The sequence below is a fragment of the Triticum aestivum genome, chromosome 2B (genome assembly GCF_018294505.1).
Source record: "Triticum aestivum cultivar Chinese Spring chromosome 2B, IWGSC CS RefSeq v2.1, whole genome shotgun sequence".
In the NCBI taxonomy this organism is placed as follows: domain Eukaryota; kingdom Viridiplantae; phylum Streptophyta; class Magnoliopsida; order Poales; family Poaceae; genus Triticum; species Triticum aestivum.
Genome location: NC_057798.1, coordinates 356,339,237 through 356,348,294, shown reverse-complemented (window position 1 = coordinate 356,348,294; position 9,058 = coordinate 356,339,237).

The following is a 9,058-nucleotide window of genomic DNA, read 5'->3' as shown; positions in this document are numbered from 1 at the left end:
TGTCTAGCTGTATCGGACTCTATACCGACAAGCCACATTCGAAATAACGTACTGACCGAATTCAGAGGAGTAATGTTAAAGGAAATTTGCACAGTGCGCCACAAAACTCTTGCCAACGGGCAATCAAAGAAAAGATGCTTAATGGTCTCGTCCCAATCACAAAAGGTACACCTAGTAGATCTTGTCCAATTGCGCTTAACCAAGTTGACCTTTGTTAAAATGACTTATTTATGTACAAACCACATAAACAGCTTAATCTTCAAAGGAACTTCTACTTTGCAAACATGTTTCGAACTAGGAATGACACTAGAATTAATGACATCGATATACATCGACTTAACCGTAAATTCTCCAGACCTAGTAAGTTTCCAACACAACTGATTGGGCTGATGAGCTAGCTGAACCTCCATCAGTCTACTCACCAAGTAAAGTCATGCTTCCCACTGTCACCAACAAGCACCCTCCGAAACTGAATATTAAGGGGGATGGACTGCATAATCGTTGCAACTAGCTCATGACGTCGTTGAACAATACGATACAGGGACGGATACTGGATCGCCAATGGCGTATCACCAAGCCAAGTATCCTCCCAGAAATGGGTATTGTTGCCATTAGCGACAATAAACTTTGTTCTATTAAAGAAGGCTGACTTAACTCTCATAAGCCCCTTCCAAAACGGTGAATTAGTTGGTCTCACTGTCACCTGTGACAAAGTCTTGGACTATAGATACTTGTTACGGAGAATCTGCGCCCATGTTGTGTCAGTCTCAAGTGATAACTTATACAGCCACTTACAGAGAATGCATCTATTCTTGACCTCAAGATTATTAATACCCAGACCCCCTTGGTCCTTTGGTCTACAGATGATATCCCATTTGGCGAGTCGGTATTTTCTCTTTAGTTCATCACTCTACCAAAAAAAACCTTGATCGGTAGAAGTCCAGCCTTTTCCTAACCCCAACTGGAACTTCAAAGAAGGATAAGAGGAACATGGGCATACTCGTGAGCACCGAATTAACAAGAATCAACCGGCCTCCATAAGACATAAGTTTTCCCTTCCAGCAACTAAGTTTCTTCTCAAATCGATCCTCGATGCATTTCCACTCTCTGTTCGTTAGCTTACGATGGTGAATGGGTATACCTAGGTAAGTAAAAGGTAAAGCCCCAAGTTCACATCCAAAAAATTGCCTATAAGCCTCTTGTTCCTTCTTGGTTCTACCAAAGCAGAACAATTCACTTTTATGAAAGTTTATCTTTAATCCGGTCAATTGTTCAAATAAACATAACACCAGCTTCATATTTCTCGCTTTTGCCAAGTCATGCTCCATAAAGATGATTGTATCATCAGCGTACTGCAGAATTGACACACCGCCATCAACTAGATGAGGCACCAAGCCACCCACCTGACCGGCCTCCTTTGCCCTTCTTATAATAATTGCCAACATGTCAACCACAATGTTGAACAAAATAGGAGACATTGGATCACCTTGCCTCAGGCCTTTGTGTGTCTGGAAATAATGACCTATATCGTCATTCACTTTAATTCCAACACTCCCTTTTTGCGTGAAGGATTCTACCTGGCGTCGCCAAGCTTCATCAAAACCCTTCATGCGTAAGGCCTGTTGAAGAGAGGGCCATTTGACTTTGTCGTACGCTTTTTCAAAATCCACTTTGAAAACAACCCCATCTAGCTTTTTCGTGTGAATCTCATGGAGCGTTTCATGAAGGACCACAACCCCTTCAAGGATGTTCCTGTCCGGCATGAAAGCAGTTTGGGTAGGCTGCACCACAGCATGCGCGATCTGTGTGAGCCTATTAGTCCCGACCTTGGTAAAGATTTTGAAACTTACATTAAGAAGACAGATGGGCCTGAATTGCTCAATTCTCACATCCTCTGTCATTAGGGAGAAGGGTTATCGTTCCAAAATTCAGCTGAAAAAGCTGAAGCTGTCCAGAGAAGAGATCATTGAACAAGGCAACAGATCCCCTTTAATAACATGCCAACACTTTTTATAGAACTCAACTGAAAATCCATCGGGGCCTGGCGCCTTGTTATTTTTCATTTGCGATATGGCCTCAAACCCCTCTTTCTCAGAAAATGGAGCCGCAAGAATATCATTCTCCACCGCTGTGAGTTGAGGAACATCCTCAATCCTGGACTCAGCCAGAGACACACAGTTATCCTCTAGAGGTCCAAACAACTGTTTGTAATACTCTGTTATATACAGTTTTAGGTTTTCCTGTCCTAAAATTGTTCCTTCATCTTGCTCAAGCTGAAAGATCCTCTTCTTTCTATGTTTACTATTAGCGATCATGTGAAAGAATTGAGTGTTCGCATCCCCCTGGACTACTCGCCGGACCTTAGCCTGCAACGCCCACTTCAATTCCTCTTCTCGAAGAAGTTCTTTTAGCCTCATCTCCGCATCAAGCTTGGCATGAAGCTCTGCGACCGGCAGCACTGTGGTTTCTGCTTTTACATCTAGGGACTGAATAAGGGAAAGAAGCCTTTCCTTTTCGACCTTATAAATCCCGCTAAGATGCTTAGCCCACCCACGCATGAAACTACTCAAATGCCTGATCTTATTCTGCCAGTGCTGAAGAGCAGTCTTCCCTCCAGAATCCTTAGCCCACTCTCTTGCTACGAGATCAAAGAAACCTTCTCGTTCAAACAAAGCCAGCTCAAAGGAGAATGATTTTTTGTTTCCCAGGTGGGTGGCCTCACCGGAGTCCACAAATAAGGGCGTGTGATCAAAAATTCCAAGGGACAAAGCCTGAACTATTACTAACGGAAACTTCTGTTCCCATTCGACACTAGCCAACACACGATCCAACTTCTCATACGTCGGATTTGGAAGCGCGTTAGCCCACGTGAATTTTCTAACCGAGAGCTCAATCTCTCTCAGGTCAAGACTTTCAATGATAGTATTAAACGTGAACGACCACCTGCCATCAAAGTTATCATTGTTCTTATCCTCACGCCTTCTAATGATATTGAAATCACCCCCCACCGGGATAGGAAGTTGCTTAGTACCGCAAATCCTAACGAGATCAGCCAAGAACTCGGGCTTGAGTTCGGGCTGTGCGGCACTATATACTACAACCAAAGCCCAATTAAACCCATCGGCCTTCGAGCGCACACGAAACTTGACTGCAAAGTCTCCCATTACCACACTACGAACCTCGAGCGCATCGCATTGAACACCGAGTAAGATTCCACCCGATCTCCCTCTCGGTGGTAGGCAATGCCAATCAAAATCAATACCTCCTGACAAAGTATTTAGAAATTGTGGCGCAAAATTATCTCTACCGGTCTCCGATAGAGCTATAAAATCTAGATTATGCTCGACAGACGCCCCAACAAGAAACCTTCTTTTAGCCAAGTCCTTTAGACCTCTGCTATTCCAAAGGATTCCTTCCATAGTTCATAATGGAATTTTTTAGCCGTACGAATCCTAGCACTCCTACGCACTGCGGACACCGGGTACACCTTCCGTTTCCACTTGCGTTTAGAGACATTTTGACTCTGCAACCGGTCCTCATGACCAGTCTCAAAAGGTCTAACCATAACCATTTCAGAAGTATCATCCTCCTCTTCCGCCTCAGGCATGGGAGGCATAAGATCCGCACAAAAATTATCTAGCACCCTGACCCCCAAAGTATCAACCTCAGAATCACTCATGGGTTTAACCGCCGCTATATTACGATTCATCTCTAAGGACCGCTCAGCCACTAGATCCAGAAGATCATTAATAGAATTAAAGATTTTAGAAACATTACTACCTAGTGAAACTCCTAATTGATTTGCATTTTCAACAATCTCATCATTTGAAAAATGAAGAATGGAATTAGAAGTATTAACCAACATACCAGTAGTGACCTCAATGTCATGGAGCTTGGCCGCTCTCTTGGCGCACCGCTGCTGAATGTCATCCACATCCGGCTGAGTCTGGAGACGGCCACTCACCCATCGCCCCTCAGACATCAGATCCTGGATCTCTCCAAAAGCTATGACCTCCTCCCGAGAGATCCTGGTCGAGGTAGGGCCTCCTGCCTCACCCCACCCGCGAGGCCAGTCCGCTTGCACGGGCTCCCCAGTAGACACGCCAGGAAGTGGATTGGCACTCACCATGGCCTCATACGACTGGCGCGCCCCACAGGACTGGGCCGACGGCGAACGGGGGGAAGGGAGTGCATGGGCCACCTGCCCGAACTCCCTACCCTGCAACGGAGAGGCGGCCACCATAGGCGCCTTAGTAGAAGGAGAAGAAGGCTCCGAGGACACCTGCCCCGAGCCCCCTCCCGAAGGCACAGACGCCACCAGCAGAGAGGTAGACGCGATGGGAGAGGGGGAATCCAAGGCCACCTGCCCCAGACCCCCACCCAACATAGAAAAGGACACGGGTGCCACCTGCCCCGAATCCCCTACCTCGGCAGGAGAAGAGCAACCCGAGGCCTCCTGCCCCGGGGCCCCTCCCGTCGAACTAGCTACAAACACCGGCGCCACGTCCTGAGGAGGGACAGCGTGCTGAGCACGTGAGGGAGTGGCCACCTGCTGACTCACCTCCTCCTCTCCCCTGACCGTGACCGACAAAGCCCAGGAACCTCAGGAGTAGTACACACAAAATCCTCAAACACCAAAGCAGGCAACGCGAGCTCAAACGCCTCCTCGGACTCCACCCGATAACTCCACAGCCTCGCGGGTGCAGAATCGGGTTCGAAGGACCCAAATCTCAGAGTTGTCGTAGGAACCGAGGAGGGTGGAGCCGCCCCATCCCCGGTCGTCGCGGACTCGGACTCCGGTCCCTTGGACAGATGTCATCCAGAGTCATCTACTGGCGGCTCCTTTGCCCCCGCGCTGCCATCGCCCTCGTGCATATCCACTTCAAACCTGTGAGCCTCCGTAGCCAATAAGTTCTCGTCCTCAAACTCAATAACCAGATTATAGATCCTGCCTCGATAAGCCCACTTAAAAACTTCCAGCACATACTGAATGTTTAGAATGCTAACCAAAACCCGAGCAATCCCGTGAGCTCTGGTGAAATCCATATCCACTCGCTCAGGCTTCCCCACCAAAATGCCCAAGCTGGCCACAACCCGAGCATCCTGCAACGGCTTGGAGGCCCCCCCCAGAGAAACGCAACCAGGCCTGAGTAAGCGGCTTACCCTGAGGCTCCACCAGCTTCCACTCATGGAACTCAAGGATGGAATCAGTTCCCGGCACTTTACACATCCCAAAACTTAGCAACCTCTCCAGATGCTCCACCGAAGGAAACTCAACTCTAAACATCTTATCAGCGAGACTGACTAGCTCCCAATGGAAATCCCCAGGGGCCAGCTCCCGAAGCCTCTACACTATTTGTGTCTCAGACACCTCCCCTCTGGTGACCTTGACAATCCCCGTAGTCATGCTCAGGGTCTCATTAGTAACCTCTCACTCATTTAGAGACTCAAAAAAAAGTAAGCTCAGCACAGTATACTCCATACATCATAAGCGACGGTGCCTAATCACGCAGCATCAGACAGTCCCCAGAATCGTGTGCTGGCTTACCACAAGTATCACATAACAGAGCCACACACTCCGCAATGAAATGGCCCTTGTCACCACAACGATAACATAGCATCTTTTCCTTCTAGCGCACCCATTTGGACGCCCTATCAGACTCAACCCTATTCATCATCTCCACAGACACATCAGCCATAGCCTCGTTCTCAGGAACCTGAACATTAGCAAGAGGCGTCACCACCTCCATAGCGTGACCGTTCAACACTGGCTTCTCCGCAGCCCCGTCTGTCATCTTCTCGACAACAACAGGTGGGGGTCGTTGTCGTGGACGGTACCGGCCCCCACGACCGCCTCGACCACCCCGATGGCCACGGAAACCTCCCCGTTGCCGTTGACCCGGACCAGATGCCCCTTCAACGAAGCCACCGGAAGGACCCAAGAATGGCCTCTCAGCCGAGCCGTTCTCTGCCAGGCATAACCCCGACCTCCACCCGTGGACGAAGAGCCACGGCACTGACCCGCCCCATAGGCATCGTAGGCATCGTCTCCCGATTGACCCCGGTGCGCGGCCATAGTACCACCAATGGCGTTGGTCTGCGACAGCGGAGGCGGGCGAGCAACGAGGTGAGGCGGAGGAGCCGGCCGAGGCAGCAGCCCCGAAGACATCCCTTGGCTTCCTGGTGCATGCGGCCTGGGTGGCGTAGCCCCCCGACCCACAGTGGCCACCGCAGCACCGCCGGTAACCACCGGCCGAGGGCCGTTGACCGGCCCGCCTCGCCCACCCGAAGGCAGAACCGGCGCCAGTGGCCTCCCAGCGGGCATCCCATGAGCAATGGGCGCCGCATTGGGGGCACCAGACCCGCGGCCCGCAGCAGCCGAGGGGGGCGCCACGCCGCCACGCCCAGCTCCAGACGCTAGCGCCGCCAATGCTCCCCGGCCAGCGCCCTGACCCGGCGGCAGCGCCCCACCAGCCTGGCTCGCCCCGCTAGGCCGAGCTGGCCGCTTTCCGGGAGGTGGCGCACCTCCCCGTCCTGCCATCACGCCGAGAGGGGGAATGCGGCGAGCCCGTCCAGGCCCCGCCATACGCAGCCGTGGTGAACAACGCAGAACCCTAGACGGTGCTAGAGGAGGCGATGACGATCGTATCGTTCTGCATGCTCCCGTCCCCTCCGTGATAGTCTGAACCGGTTCTGGCTCGGCCTCATACCCATCGGAACCCGACCCAAAACTACCAACCGGCCCTCGAACGACTCGTGTCTCGGCTCAGCCCAGTAGCACATTCAAATGCTCCTGGCGAGCGTCTCTGATCTAGATCGCCGTGACCGTCGGCGGCGCTGCCGTGGTCACCACCGGCACCGATCGAGAACCATTCCGGCGAGCGTTCTTTCTTCTCTTGACCAAAGTCCACAAATCCAGCCGAATCATATCAAAAAGAGTCAAATTGGGAAGACATACCTTAGGCAATGGCCTCTTCCAGGGCTAGACCGCCGCCGCCTCCGTTCGCCGATGAACAACCCGGCGCAGCACTCCATAGTCTCCCCCGCATGAAGTCTGACTCTCGCTGGATCGTCGACGGAAGGATCTTGTCAACGGTGGATGCCACCTCGTCTTCCTCGTACCCAACACTGAAGAAATCACATAGGAAATCTGAGGGGGTCGCCGATGGTAGAGACGGTGGCACCACATCCGCGTCCTTGTCTCCCTCGCCGTCATCATCATCGGCTAGGGCCCAGAACCGACCCCCCACCCTCCGACGATCACCGGAGGAAACTGGCGCCGGCCCCGCGGGTATCCCGGTGGCAGCGCCAGTCGCCCCCTGCATCGCCTCTGATTAGATGTGTTTTTGTGGTTTAAATTAGTGTGTGTGCCAAGCAAAGCCTTTGGGATGATTTGGGTGAGAGTTGATTTGATCTTGCTGAAAAACAGAAACTTTTGCACTCACGAAAAATAATTCCTATTTTTAAAACAAGAGTGATTTTGAGTTGATTCTTTTTGCAGAACATTCATAAACAAAGTTTCTACGTTCTCCTAATGTTTCAGAATTTTTGGAGTTACATAAGTATTTGAAGTTTCCAGATTGCTACAGATTGTTTGTTTTTTGATAGATTCTATTTTCTTTGTGTTGTGTGCTTGTTTTGATGATTCTATGGTTTTCTTTGAAGAGTTTTTGGCATAGAAAAGTTGGAATACATTAGATATAATGCAAAAATAAAATATGAATGGGGTTTCAACAATACTTATAGTAGTGGTTTGCTTTCTTATACTAACGGATCTCACAATGGTTTTATTGAGTTTTGTGATATCGAAGTTTTCAAGTTTTGGGTGAGATTATGATGGATGAAGGAATAAGGATTAGCAAAAGGCTAAGCTTAGGGATGCCCGAGGTCCCCCAAGATAATATTCAAGAAGTAGCAAGCAACTAAGCTTGGGGATGCCCCCGAGTGGCATCCCTACTTTCTTCTAACAACCATCGGTATTTTACTTTGAGCTATATTTTTATTCGTCACTTATTATGAGTTTTGCTTGGAGCGTCTTGTATGATATGAGTCGTTGCTTGTTTTGTTTTGTGTTTTAAGTCTTGAATCCTTGCTGGACACACCTTTTTGAGAGAGCCAAAAACTATGCTATGCTTCCTCCTATGCTTCACTTAAATTTCTTGAGCCTTAGTATTACTCTAGTGCTTCACTTACATCTTTTTGAGCACGCTGTGCTTTGTTATTTTTAAGAAATTCTCTCATGCTTCACTTAGATTTATTTGGGAGTTAGTAAAATATTTAAGAAATTCTCTCTTGCTTCACTTAAATTATTTTGAGAGAAATAAATATTTTGCTCATGTTCTTCACTTAAATTTGTTTGAGCCTATTAAAAGCAACATATGAAATTTGTCCCAAAGTGATAGTATACAAGGAGGATATAATGAAAACTTTCATGAAGATCACTAGACAAAATAAACTTGGTTCTTTGTAATGGTTTCGAGATACGACGATATGATATGTGAGTCATGTTGATGAGTAATTATGCTTAAGTAAGAATATTGGTGTTAAGGTTTGTAATTCCCTACGCAAGCACGAAAGTCAATAGTTATGCAATGAAATTACATCCTACGTGTGGTGCATTATTCGATGTTAGTTGTGCTTAATGCTCGCTTAGGAGATTTTTCGTTTCTGGGCTGGACGCTTCTGAATCTTTTTGCTGGCCTTCATTTGCACTAAGTATGATCACAACTTGTGCATCCAAAACCCTTGAAACCAGTTTTTCCAAATGAGTCCACTATACCTACCTAAATGCGGTATTTCTGTGCCATTCTAAGCAAATTTGCATGTGCCATCTCTAATTTTCAAAATAAATTTCTCTTTTGTGTGCTCGTACCGCTCGTGAGGCGATGATGGATGGCCGATGTTTTCCATGCTAGATGTGTTATTCTCACGACGAGTTTTTATTCACTTGTCATTGCATGAGATTACGGCAAAGGTATTAGGGATGTAAGTCCCGAAATGAAAACTATGTTGTCAAATAATAAATTCCTTGGAAAGTGTCGGTATGGAGGGCACCCGT